At 43.4% G+C, this 14,820-nt stretch overlaps 1 protein-coding gene across 10 annotated transcripts in view; it reads right to left on the reverse strand.

Moving 5' to 3' along the window:
• pik3cd (phosphatidylinositol-4,5-bisphosphate 3-kinase, catalytic subunit delta) overlaps nucleotides 1-14,820 on the reverse strand; it is a 235,114-nt gene that overhangs the window by 108,233 nt on the left and 112,061 nt on the right. For 7 of the 10 annotated variants that reach the window (XR_015753428.1, XM_087980286.1, XM_087980282.1 and 4 more), the window contains 2 exons: nucleotides 12,373-12,501; nucleotides 1,772-1,940 (listed from right to left, as the gene is read on the reverse strand). The gene's annotated coding sequence lies outside the window, so the exon portion shown is untranslated. Of the gene's footprint in view, nucleotides 1-1,771; nucleotides 2,293-12,372; nucleotides 12,502-14,820 lie in introns of those variants that run through there. The other 3 variants (XM_087980285.1, XM_087980283.1, XM_087980279.1) reach the window with 2 other exon arrangements.

A 14,820-nucleotide genomic window follows, 5' to 3' on the forward strand; every position in this document is an offset into this window, starting at 1 on the left:
CTGTACTCACTGGAGTTTAAAACAGTGAGAGCTGATCTGATGGAAACATACAGGATTCTTAAGGGGCTTGACAGGGTCAATGCTGAGAGGATGTTTCCCCTCATGGGAGAGTCTAGGACCAGAGGGCACAGTCTCAGAATGAAGGGGCACCAATTTTAGACTGAGATGAGGAGCAATTTTGACTCTCAGAGGGTTATGAGTCTTGGAACTCCTTGCTTCAGAGATCTGTGAGGGCAGAGTCATAGAGTCATAGAGTCATAGAGATGTACAGCACGGAAACAGACCCTTCGGTTCAACCCGTCCATGCCGACCAGATATCCCAACTCAATCTAGTCCCACCTGCCAGCACCCGGCCCATATCCCTCCAAACCCTTCCTATTCATATACTCATCCAAATGCCTTTTAAATGTTGTAATTGTACCAGCCTCCACCACATCCTCTGGCAGCTCATTCCATACATGTACCACCCTCTGCGTGAAACAGTTGCCCCTTAGGTCTCTTTCATATCTTTCCCCTTGTGTAAATTTAAGGCTGAGAGAGATAGATTCTTGATCAGTCGGGGAATCAAGGGTTAAGGGGAAAAGAAGAAAGTTGGGCGTCAGGAATGTCAGATCAATGATCCTATTGAACAGTGGAGTGGGCTCAAGGGGCTGAACAGCCTCCTCCTGCTCCTATTCCCATTGGAACAGCCACATGCTCACCTGTCAAAACCTGGCCCAGGCTCTGCTCTTCTCTGGAACTACATTTTTTCTATTCGGACGTCCAGTTGCAGAGATAAGTGCAACCTGTCTTGAACTGGGACTGCCCCATGGGTGCTATTAGATTCTTGGCAAATCTAACCTTTCCCTGATTCTTCAGTTTAACACCAAAGTCCTCTTTTGCCCTTTAAGCAACGGCTATCAAATGAGTGAGTCCTGGTGACAGTATAATAGATCTCCACCACTTCCAAACAAAAAAGGATCAACCTGACTGAGCTTTAACCCTCCCCAGCTCTTAGTAAATGCAAGCCCATTGTTAAATACTTAATCTATTTTCAAAGAGTCGCAATACCTTAAATCTATGATGCAACACTTGCGTCTGTTGTCCATCTAATGACTTCAATGCTGATTAATTGGATTAAAATGTTTTCAAGTTATTCCAAGGTGTAAGTGAAGAAGGATATGAGAACAAAGACAGGGATCTAGCGCAATACACTGACTGTGTGGACGCTGGCCAACAGGAAAGGCAAAATAAACAAAATGTATTCTGTGCAGCTATTGCCACAAGCTCAGAAATCTGTTATCAGAGTGAATGGAAAGTCTATCAGATGATACCTGGGATGGTCAGGCAAACAATACAAATGGCATCTATGTTGTCGGGAGCCGCTTGTTACTTTCAAACTGATATCGATCCCTGTCTATGCCATAACCTTCTGAATCATTCCCATCTTCATCAATAAGTAAAATATTTTGCAATGCTGTCAGTTAAAAGGAAAGTTATTGAGTACACATTGTAACCACCTTTATTACAAATCTCAAATATTTTTTCCTATCTGATGGACTGAAGTAGAACATGCTAGTCAGGTTTATTTATCTATCAACACTATACATAGATTTTATGAGTTACACAACAGCTAACTGTGAAATTACACCAAGAATATTGTGAAATCAGAGAGCATCGCTCCTCATCAACTTATACTGTGCATAAGCTTTTACTCCTAAAAATGTTACACATTCTGACACACAAAAGCACACGCATAAATTAAATGTTAGTGCAATGAAAACTAACTTGCCTCAGTTCCTGAGTTGGAATGTGTGAAGATTACTAGATCCATACATTACAAGTGAACCATCCTGCCGCTGAATTATTGTAGTGATGAGTAGCCTGAACCGGAGACAGGTTCGACTGGAAGTCAGCTTTGCAGCTCAGACACACGATAGTGGTTACATCAACCAGGAATCCTGAAACCGATTGGAATTTTTAAAAAAAAAACCTTGCCCTGAAATTCTGAACCAAGTAGCAGTTAACTCCAGTGATAGCTCAAGCGGCAAGTCAAGCATTGGATGGAGGCAGCTCACTGGAGATTGCCAGTTGACATGAGTCAGAGTTTTAAGCAATCATTCCAACCAAAACAACTGCCAGAAAACACTCCAGCCTCTTAACCCTCGCCATAGCTCTGTAATTATACATCTCCCTCTTCCTCGCAAGAGATTGACTTCCCTCAGAGATGTTAGCAAATGCAGGAAGTGTTTCACTCTCTCACACACACAGACAAAGTGCAACTTGAAAACAAAGACGCAAGCGGGAAAAAAAACCCCACGCATCATGAGAAACCTTTCCAGCAACTAGAGGCTGGACATAGATTATGTTAATCAAACAGCTCCACCACAGGATCAGTCACTAACAAAAAATGCCTTACACAACAGCGAGTGCAATTTCAAAAGGAGCCACTTCCCCAGAGACTTCCGAATCACTGAAGTATTGCGTTTGGATGGCGCCGATTCAGTTCGAGTGCAAGCGCCCTAAGTCAGTGTAGGAGCAAGTTACGGCAGAGGCTGGAATCTGCGCTGAAAACGGACAAATGTTGGAGACCACAGCGGCTCAGGCGACATTGGGATACTCCAGCAACACAACATTCAGAGGGCAACACAGCATGTGGCTCTGTTGGGGACATTTCCTGCTTCAGCAGCAGGTTAAAAAATAAACAGAAAACTCTCGCCATAATCCAAGGACAGAACTGAGACCGATACATAAAACTGAACCTTCACAGGGAAGCTCTTGTCAGTCAGTGATACTTTCATCTGTTACAACGTCTCAGAGTGAGGAGAAATTGGTCTTAATTATTTGTCCTGTCCACACATAACGCGTGGGCAATTTCAGGGAGCAAGCAACATGCTGGAATTTAAGGACTGAGAAACAATTCCACGCTAGGTTCATATCAGTAGTAGTTGACAAAGATTTATTAATTACATAATTAGGCACCTACCACCCATGATCATAGAATGCCGATGGTGTGGAAGCAGGCATTCAGCCCATTGAGTCCACACTGACCCTTTGATGGGCATCCCACCCAGACCCACTCCCTGCCCTATCCCTGTGACCCTGTATTTCCCATGGCTAACCCACCGAGCTGACACATCCTGGACACTGTGGGCAATTTAGCATGGCCTAACCCACACATTTTTGGATTGTTGGAGGAAACCACGATAGGACCTTTCAGATTGCTCGTCAGGAGGTACTTGCTGCCCTTGTCCAGGATTTCCAGGCGTGTCTGTATCAGAACAATTTATTGGCCACCAACATGTTTTTTAAATAAAAACCAAATTCACAACGCCAGGGACCCGGGTTCAAATCTACCCATACGCGACCATCTGTGTGGAGTTTGCACATTCTCCCTGAGTCTGCGTGGGTTTCCTCTGGGTACTCTGGTTTCCTCCAACAGTCAACAGTTTATGTGGATTGACCATGCTAAATTACCCATAGTGTTCGGGATGTGCAGGCTAGGTGGATTAGCCACAGGAAATGCAGGGTTACAGGGATAGGGTAAGAAGATGGGTTTGAGTGGGATTCCCTTCGGAGGGTCGGTTGGGCCGAATGGCCTGTTTCTGCACTGTAGGGATTCTATGATTCTATGGCACGTCTGATGTGAAACCAGAAGGAGGAGCACATTTTGTCTTAGAGTCTCACTCCAGGACTTCAGTGCAAAATATCAAGGTTGCTAGTGTAAGACTGAGAGAGTGCTGCACTGCCAGAGGCGACAGCTTGCAAATAAGATGTTAAAGCAAGATGCCATTTGCCTGCTCCCCAAAATCAAAATCACAAAAACAGATGATCAAATAAAACTAAACATCTCTCAAGCCAGCTTTTAGTCTTGGTCTGGAGTAACATCAGCTGGGATCATCACATCTGTACAAGTTTATATGGCAGGGCGATGTGTAACAGATTTGCATCTAAATAATGAGAGCCCACAGTGCAATTCCTGGCCATCTTGAGACTTGGAGTCAGGCTGCAAGCTGCTTCAGGCTCTAAGTTAGACCTACAAGGATTTCTACGCCAAAGATTAACACCTATTAACACAGCATAGAACACAGAACATTACATTACAGCACAGTACAGGCCCTTCAGCCCTCGATGTTGCACCGACCTGACACACCAATCTGAAGCCCATCTAACCTACACTATTCCATGTACGTCCATATGCTTGTCCAATGACGACTTAAATGTAGTTAAAGTTGGCGAATCTACTACCGTTGCAGGCAAAGCATTCCATACCCTTGCTACTCTCTGAGTAAAGAAACTACCTCTGACATCTGTCCTATATCTATCACCCCTCAATTTAAAGCTATGCCCCCTCGTGCTCGCCGTCACCATACTTGGAAAAAGGCTCTCCCTGTCCACCACATCTAACGCTCTGATTCTATGTCTCTATTAAGTCACCTCTAAACCTTCTTCTCTCCAATGAAAACAGCCTCAAGTCCCTCAGCCTTTCCTCGTAAGACCTTCCCTCCATACCAGGCAACATCCTAGTAAATCTCCTCTGCATCCTTTCCAAACCTTCCACATCCTTCTTATAATGTGGTGACCAGAACTGTACACAATACTCCAAGTGCGGCCGCACCAGAGTTTTGTACAGCTGCAGCATAACCTCATGGTTCCGGAACTCGATCCATCTATTAATAAAAGCTAAAACAGTGTATGCCTTATTAACAACCCTGTCAACCTGGGTGGCAACTTTCAAGGATGAAAGCGTTTTCAGCTTGAGATTCTCCCCACTCCATTTCTAGATGGGAGGGAATGCATGAAAACCCCAAGTGCAGCCTCACCAACGTCCTGTATAACTGCAACATAGCGTCCCAACTTCTACATTCAATGCTCTGACAGGGTGCCAAAAGCCTTCTTCATTGCTTTGTCTATCTGTGACTCCTCAATGATCAACTCCTCAGAGGAACAGGCAGCAAAAGACTGTCAGAGATTTACAAGTCAACCTATGGTTTAGCACAAACACCAGTTACCCCTTTCCATCCTGCAGCTTTACCCTGTCCTGAAGAACTGACAAAGAACTCAGCTCTTTTTAAAATATAAGCCTCCATCATGTCACTCGTGTAACAAAGTAAATAATTAATCAGTTACAGGCACTGCCCACCAGGCAGTAACAAAAACAATGAAGAGGAGGAAGGGATGGAACTAAATTAAAATGGAGTTGGGGTGGGGGGAAGATAATGCACTACCTATAAAAGGGTATCAGTGGACACCAAGCGCTCCCTCTCCAATGGCATACAGATGCGAATGTAGCTACAGGAAGCGGGCCGTGTAGTGACTGGAACCAAGGTCAGGTGGACCCCATTGACTCTGACATCTGTCATCTGTCCTATATCTATCACCCCTCAATTTAAAGCTATGCCCCCTCGTGCTCGCCGTCACCATTGACTATGAGATCCCTGATTGGTCCAGGTAACAACCCCTATCAGGGAGCCCTGGCTGACAGATATAAACAGGTCAGAGGCAAAAGCAAGGACTGCAGATGCTGGAAATCAGAGTCTAGATTAGAGTGGTGCTGGAAAAGCACAGCAGGTCGGGCAGCATCCGAGGAGCAGGAAAATCAACGTTTCTGATGAAGGACTTTTGCCCAAAACGTTGATTTTACTGCTCCTCAGATGCTGCCTGAACTGCTGTGCTTTTCCAGCACCACTGCAATCCAGAAGGAGATTGAAGGCACTGTGGCTCTGTTAGTTAGAGTGATGGCCTAGTAAGCAGGAGATCCTGGGTTCAAATTCCAGCTGGTGCTTATGCAATAGAAATAAACAGGAGATTCAGAGGGTCTCCTCAGGCTAGGGACTGTCTCTGAGCTGGTTGGTCAGAGCCCTCGTACTGTGCACATGGGAATAAAGGGTGACGGGATTCCAGCCTTCTGCAGTTATTTCAGGCAGGCAGTCACAAGCTACAATCCCTCTATGGCCTGCAGCGTGGTTACTTTGGTGAGACCCTCTGATTGGCTAAGCCCGCAGCATTTTGGTTTCAGTATTTTCTAACCAACCTGTTTAGAGATGTTATGACACCCCTCTGGAGGAGTAGACTCAAACCTAGGCCTCCTGGTTCAGAGGTACGGATGCTACCACTGCACCATAACAGCCCTAGATCCCAGCCCCTTCTTTATTCCCCCTTATCCTGAGATGTTTTTAAGCCCCTCTGAACAGTTTTATCCACTTGTATTTCTATTTAAAAGTGAAAACATCAACAAAAATGAGGAAAGGGAAGGCAAGAGAGAGGGGGCTGAAACAAAATGGAGTTCGAGGTGGAGAAATCCCAAATTTGTTTTCATTATTCACAGACACAATTAAACACCTCTGGAGCAGGTGGGACTTGAAACCAAACCTCTCAGTCCAGGGGGAGGGACATTACCACTGTGCCACAAGAGGGCCTCATGATTGCTGCTCTTTCTTTTGTGAACAGACTTTATTGCGATCCCAGCTCTTAAATATAACATTGAATGAATATCACCTTGTCTCCATACATTCTGAAAGTCTACCAGCGGACTGGCAAGGGGGCTGCATTTCTGACATCGCCAGCTACCAGCCAATAGTCCATTTCTTTTTCAGGGAACTTTAAGGACAGTACGAAAATATTTGTAGTTTCATCAGACACCACAACTGCTTCAGCCAAATCTAGCAATGAGAAACTGTCCCCAGCGTGGATACTTTCCCAGCAATCCTCCAACCTCGTGCACCAATGACAGGTTCCTCACAGCTCCTGCAGGGGTGTTAGTTATAAAGCACCCAGGGCTCTGTTCAACTGTATGGAAGGGAAAATCCCTTCTTACATAGTGTGGATAATTTACTCATGCAAAAGTCATTAGACATTCTTTTTCTCCAAAACAAAGTTACACAATGTGTTTACACTGAAGTCATAATGAATCCAATAGGGGGATGGCATGTAGCTGCCTAACTAAATACATGTGGTTATTACATTATTCCAAAGGCAGGGAAACTAATCCAGAGGAGAGTTCAAGGTGATTTTATCCTTCAGGCCTCAGGACCTTCCCATTTTTCCAAGCAGAGCAGTGGGATTTTGGATTCACAAAGAACAGGATCACGAATACAACTCTTCCACAACAACAGCCCGTCCTCAGGTTGAGTTCTGATGTGTAGGAAGGTCCCTTGGAGAGAGTCTCACGTTAAGAGGAAAGAGTGCCGGACAAGTCGAGGTGGTTGAGGCAGGGAGGCCATCTCAAAGGACAGGTGGGATAGGAGGCCGACAGGAAGCAGAGACACAGAGCTGGATTCTGGCAGCAGAAGTTGGGAGAGACCAGGTCAGTGGTGAGCTGAAGAAACTGGCTTCAGGAACAGAGGGAAAGCAAGGAGAGGAAGCTGGGAATCATTAGGAAACCAAGGTAGTGATTGTTCCAGCAATGCAAAGTAGGAACATAGGAACAGGAATTAACCATTCAGCCCCTTGAGTCTGTCCCACTATTCAATGGAATCATGGCTGATTTGTAGCTGAACCCGATATTCCTGCCTTTGGCCCATATCCCTTAACACCTTTGCTTAATAAAATCTATCTCAGATTTAAAGTTGACAACTGATCCAGCATTCACGGCCGTTTGTGGAAGAGAGTTCCAAACATCTCCCACCCTTGCGTGCGTACAAGTGAGATAGGTTGACAACATTCAGATGGATCACACACAGGAGCTTAAACGAATAGCTTTAGCCAGGAGGTTTTTAACTCATTCGGACCTTGTAATCAAATCACCCATTTTGACAGCGCAGTCAAAAAGCTTCGGTTTATATAAGGGAGCAGCGAGCACTGTCGACCCATGGCTGGAAGCAAAGCCAGTTGTTCTGGATAATGATGTCATGGGCAGCGCATTATTAAATGTTGAGGAGAGCGAGTGCATCGATAGCAGTGAAGATAAGGTCCTGGAGGGGCTGTATTGTCCGATATGAGAAAATTAAACCAGTAAAAACCAATCCCTCAGAGGTGGGCTCCAGAGGACAGAAACTGGAGGGTGTGGTCATGATGCCATCATGACAATCATCCGAAATGCTGGTTGTGAGGACGATTGATGGGACAGAAAAGCCAGGTTTATTAGTCTAACCAGTTGTGCACAGTTGCTGACGAGCAGCAATCTGAACTAAAATGTCAGTAATTTACGCTGCTACTCACTTAATAAGCAGAATCCAGCAGTATTGACATTTCGTAGCATGCTGAGTCATTGGCTGCTAATGCTGACAAGATAAGTGCAGGTTCATGATCCCCTCTATTTCGAAGAAAACTCTCACACAACATTGTCCAGCTTCCAAATGGCCTAAGCTCAACTGTTTACATGTAAATTTCAGTACACAAATACTCCAAGGCTTATTTGTTTGGATACCAGTTTTATCTGCTGTATGATTGGTCTGGCATTGCTTCTGAGGCCATTTGGCCCATCAGACTTCATGCTGGCTTATTGAAGGTATTTTCCAATTAGTCCTATTCCCCCAGACCTGCATAACCATTATCTTTAATTATTTGGCTAATTACACATTTGGGGATATCATTGAGTCATTCAAACAAATAGGAATATGAGGACACTTATCAAATGGAGTCCAGGTACCTTTCAATATAGATCTGTTTATTTCACTCACATTGGCTCACAGTACCTGGGGTTTTTTTTTCTTAAAATATGTTAACGTTTTTCTCATCAATTTGACATTCAATGACAAAACTTCAAGTCTAAAAGGTGATGTTTCTACTCTTGTCATCATTATGACAGCACCCACTAGAAGATTAACATGTGATTCTCTGACACTATTTCCCCCTACTGAGGGACGCAGCAGAACTGAATGGTTGTGTTTCATTGTACACTTTATGTGAACTTGCATGTTATTCTGGACGACCTCTTCCTAAGGCACGGGGAGACTGAGGAGGGGAGAAAAGAACTATTTGTTGGGTAATTGAGTTAAGGAGCTGACTTCATGCATTCCAAGACAATTTCCACACCAGCTCGTGTCAGATACAAAAAGCCCAAAGGCTTCATTATGGAATAAAAGCACTGTTTTAAGACAAGGCCTGAAGATGTAGGCAAGGCAAGTGATGAATATGCTTCTAGTGCATGGAGTATGTTTAGCATTACAGTCCGCCTAGCTCATAAATATTATACACACGGAACCAACTTCCTGAAGCGTTGAACTGTGTTCCAAAATGAAACCATCGTGAGGAAAGTTTACTTCTATTCTAGGCTTTACAGCAGGTTATTCCAAGAGTATGTCTCTGTATTCTCTCCTGTGTTTACATATTTGAGTGGTCCCACCACATTAGTGGCAATTTGAACAACTTCTGTCTCCATTCCTGAATTAATACTCTTTACAGAAAAAGCAAAAACACAGGGTTATACAATGGAAACCAATAGGTTCTTTATAATTGTAAACATTTCCACTTTTAAGAAATTGCCACCAAACAGACACTCAAACACACACACGCAGACACAGACACAGACACCCACACAAACACACACACAGACATACACAGAGAAACACACACATATAGACAGAGAAACATACACATATAGACAGACAAACAGACAACACACACATATAGACAGACAAACACACACATAAACATACACACATAGACAAACACACACATAGACAGAGAAACACAGACAAGCCCACACAGACTAACACAGACACAGACACACCCACAAAGGCTAAGATACACTGACACAGACACATACACAAACAGAGACAAACATTGACTGACACAGACACACACATAGCCGCAAGCACAAGCAAGACCATGGGATCATTTCACACCATGGTGTGAGGATCTTCTTTGAACATTATACAAATGAATTACTGGCAAGGCCGGAATTTCTTGCCCATCACTAACTGCCCCTGACAGGAATTAAGAGTCAACACCTTTGTTGGGTCTGGAGTCACATGTTGGCAAGACTGGGTATGGATGACAGAATTCCTTCCCTAAAAAAGGCCTCAGTTCTTTACCAGGAGGCAGTAAGACTGGTTATAAATTTGCAAACTGGAATTGCTATGATGGGTTAGCTGCTAAATGTGATTTTCTGCAGTCAAACCTGAGCTACACACAAAGGGTGGTGGTGGTTTGTAACTCTCTCCCACAACTGGCAATGGATACTGGATCAGTTGTTAATTTCAAATTTGGGAGAGATAAAGTTTTGTTCATCAAATTTATTAAGAGATATGGGCCAAAGGTAGGTATCTGGAGTTAGGTCACAGATCAGACATGATCTCATTGAATGAACAGGTTTGAGGGGCTGAATGGCCTACTCCTGTTCCTATGTTGCTGAGCAATCCGAATATTGAGTTTGATTGGAATGATCGAGAATACCGCCAAATAAAATTGAATATGTCAACATGTTTGTTGTCTCTTTTTTAGAATTGAATCCCATTGTTTCTTATTTTTCTTACTTATTTCATCTATCCTTGGAAATATTAGCACTTCCATTAAAATGTGATAGTCATGATGTGGAGGTGCCGGTGTTGGACTGGGGTGGACAAGGTCAAAACACCAGGTTTATTTGAAATCACAAGCTTTCATAGCACTGCCCCTTCTTCAGGTGAAATCACTTCCCGTGACCAAGGGGCAACACTTCGAAAACTCGTGATTTCAAAACTCGTGGTGTCATGTGACTTTTGATATTAAAATGTGGGAGCTGTAACTTTACTCAAATACACATTTCTTGTTGTGCATTTTTCTCTGTGAAAAGTGCTATGTAAATGTAAGCATTTACCAAATTGCTATTTTTACTCATACTGAAAATTATTTCATAGTTGCAAATTAGTGTAGTGCATGTTACATTGCTGAGTAAATAAACAGTGCATTGGCTACAGAGTGTGTACAATACTCAATGGAGAGTGTGTTGTTTCCTGTGGCTTTGCAGGTTGTGAACTTGCCAGGAATCTTCTGGCCATACTGAAGAAGATCGCACACGGATGGCTACCTGAAGGAACCCATCAGAGACGGTGAACATACACAATGGGAGATCAATATGGTGAGACCAAGAAAAAGTGAGGAGAGGTGTAAAGCGAGATTTGTAAAACTAGGGATTTTGTCATTGGACCAGGATGAGTAGGCGATCTTGATATATTCTGAAACAGTCTGTTTGAAGATGTTATTACACCTCTGGAACAGGTGGGAGTGGAACCAGGCTTCCTGGTCCAGAGATAGGGACACTACCACTGCACCACATTAGCCCTTAAAAGTAGGATTTCCAGCAGAAAGGCTTTCAATGGTGAAAAGGTAGGTAGTGAATTAATTACAATTGAAGATTGGTCCCTTTTAGCCCAGAGGTTAAATGCTGGTTAGACAGTTCCGTTCAGCATTTTCTGTCTACATACAAACTCCAACAACACTGATTCCTTGCTCCACACATTTATATACCAAGTTGTCACTCAGTTAAGATATTTTCTAACCAACCAGTTCAGAGATGTCACTACACACCTCTGGACCAGATGAGACTTGAAACCAGGCTTCCTGGCTCAGAGGTGTTGGCATTACCACTGCACCTCAAGAGTCCTCTCACCCAATGAATGCTTAGCGAGTCTATAACCATCACATGTTCCCTGGCTCCACTGGGTTCAGCCTGAGCTGCTAGTGCCCCTATCTCTGAGCCAGGTAGCCAGGCTAGTTCAAGTTGCACCTGCTCCAGAGGTGCAACTTGAACCAACAGGTTCAGAGATATCTTAATGATGACAACACAATAGAAAAAATGACAGGTTAGAAAGAATATTTCAAGCCAAGGGTTGGCTGCATATCTCAGGACTCCTGAACAAAACCTCAATATCTAAAAGGGAATTCTATCAACAGTTGAAGGGAACATTCACGTGCAGGGGACTGTGAATGGGTGAAGATGGCTCAAAGCCGGATAATGTTCCCCCAAACTGAAGATTCTACAGCTTTATAAACTCAGGATCCTGCAGCACAGCAAGAGGCCATTTGGCCCTTCCTGCTGTGTGCTATCTCTTTGAAAGAACTTTCCAATAAGTCACATGGTTGTATAGATGTTCCCCTTTCACTTTCATATCTAATTCCCTTTTGAAAATTAGCAGTGAATTTGTCTCCACCATCATTCCAGATCACGATTCATTGCGTGGAGAAAAAGCAAACATTTCCTTCAATTCCCTTCTGCTTCACACTGAAGCCTTGTTCGAAGGGAAAAAGTTGAAAAAGGATCAGAATTACTACTTTATTTGTTCAGTGTTAATCATTGTGGGAGATAGTTGGGGTATGTACAGTCAACGACACTGTTATCCTGACAATAAACTGAGTGAAGGGCAATTACAGTCACTGTACACTGTAACCCCTTGTCCCCGGTGGACCAAATTTCCATCTGAATTTTATATCAAAGACTAATTAAAATGGGTAGATAATGGACATACTCACTGTTTTCACTGGTGGTGTATCGTATGTGTTGGGTTAATCCTGTGATTTGACTCAGGCACATGCAGTATGGGTTCCTCACCATCAATTGACAAAGATCCACTTGTTGCTCAGGTGAAATAATTCTTGCTCCTGGTACAGAGGCAGAAGAGATACAGAGCAGATTAATTTCCTAGTTTTCATTCTCAAATATAACGAAAGCGTGGCTAAATGCTTCAGAAGCCTAAAAATAAAAACATGCAAGTTTCCATTTTCGTAGGTGGAAGGTTATTATTGCACACAGAGGGCAGTCTTGCAAAGCGGTGGGAGTCATAGATTTCTTTTTGGGGAGGAGTTGTGTATAATCTATTGTTGAAAATAAAGTCAGCAGAGGATGGAATAATTTGTGACAATGCTTCACATGCAGGAGATCCACTTCCTAACCTGATCAGTAAAATACATTCGCCAAATTGGCTGCTGTCAGTGCATAGGCCTGGGATTAAACTGAATTATCCTAACTCTATCACCTCAGAAACAAAACGTAGACAACAAAATGAATACACATTATGCACACAGCTACTTATAAAAAAAACCTGCTCAACAAGGCTCCCACAATGACTTGGCCCTGTTGTCAAGGTTAAGGTGACCTCTCTTATTCATATTCCTCCATCATTTGCAATCTTAACAGAATGAAAAATACTCCTGGAGAGAAATATGCCCTGGTGCTACTATTCTCAAGCTAGAGTTTTTCTGCCCAAGTTATACAGTCAAATCCCATTCCCCTGACTACCACAATGTTTAAAAATCCATTCGCAGGATGTAGGCATCCCTGGCTAGGCCAGTATTTATTGTCCATCCCTAATTGGCCACATGACTATTAAGAATCAACCACATTGCTATGGGTCTGGAGTCACATGTAGGCCAGACTGGGTAAGGATGGCAGTTTCCTTCCCTAAAGGACATTAATGAACCAGATGGGTTTTTCCAAAAATGGATTCATGGTCATCATTAGACTCTTAATTTCATTTTTTAAATTGAATTCAAATTCTACCCATAATGGGATTTGAAACCCAGCATTATCTGGGTCTCTCAATTAACAGGCCAGCAATAATACCATTAGGTCATTGTCTCCCCCATTGAAACATTAGTGAACCAGATGGGTTTTTCCTGACAATTGACCGATTTCATGGTCATCATTCAACTCTTAATTCCAGTTTGCTTTTGAGTTCAAATTTCACCATCTGCCTTGTAGGATTTGACCCCAGATTTTTACCCAAGCTGCTGAATTGTTACAGGTCATTCTGCTGTAATGCACATTTTGTCATCGCGAGTTCACGATTGCTTGATTGATGAACTGGGGAGGATTTGGTTTCTAAAGCATAAAATTTTAAAACTTGTGTTGGCTGTAATGCGATTAGATCACCAACACTTTAAGTGTTGTTTCTAAAGCGCGACCTTTCTATAACACTGGGTTGCACAGGAACACAACCATTGCGTTATAGAAAAGTTACCTGTAGTCTCGTGACTTCAGCAGGGTCACTACACACGGATCGTTAACTCTGTTTCTCTCTCTCAGCAGATTCAGCCAGACCTGCTGAGTTTCTCCAGCTGTTTCTGTGTTTGTTTCAGATCACCACCATCCCAATTCTTTGTTTATTTCTTGAGCAGCTCTCAGGGATGGCTTGCAGGGCTTGACGTAGGCTGGTGAGAAAAGGTGTAAAACTAAGTTCCACCGTGATGCTCTCGTATTAACCTCAGGCAAAACTGGTGTTTGCTGTGGCCATTCCAACATGGCCAATACACCAGAGCCAAGGTGTGGGCTGCTCCAAGTAAAACTGTTAAACTGGGTTTTACTTGGAGCAGCCCAAGTCCGCAGAGCAGGAGTCATTCCTGGGAAAATAGTGCGGTGACACTAGGTGCCAGGGAACTGCCTAGCAAGGCTCCACCACCTCCATTTCTCTTTGAACCAATCCATAGCATCATAAGGTCATACAGCACGGAAACAGACCCTTCGGTGCAACCCGTCCATAATCCTAAACTAAACTAGTCCCACTTGCCTGCTCCTGCCCCTTATCCCACCAAACCTTTCCTGTTCAGAGCTTACCTTTTAAACATTATAACTGTATCCACATCACTACTTCTTGAGGAGGGTCATTCTACAATCAACCCACCCTCTGTGTAAAAGATTTGCCCCCATGTCTTTTTCAAATCTCTGTTCACTCACATTAAAAATGTGGCCCCTAGTCTTGAAACCCCAATCCTAGGGAAAAGACAACTACCATTAACTCCATCTGTACCACTCATTATTCTATAAACCTCGATAAGGCCACCTCCCAATCTTCTCAAAGACTCAGCACTTATCTTGCGGGACATGGCAACATGACCTTTATCTTAGCACTGAGTGTCTTGATACAACAGCATACATTCTTTTTCAGTATAAACACTTCCATGTAATAATGGACCTCAGAGCAT

Source organism: Chiloscyllium plagiosum, unplaced genomic scaffold (assembly GCF_037043375.1).
Source record: "Chiloscyllium plagiosum isolate Xiang-an unplaced genomic scaffold, Cpla_swu_hap1 HiC_scaffold_37, whole genome shotgun sequence".
In the NCBI taxonomy this organism is placed as follows: domain Eukaryota; kingdom Metazoa; phylum Chordata; class Chondrichthyes; order Orectolobiformes; family Hemiscylliidae; genus Chiloscyllium; species Chiloscyllium plagiosum.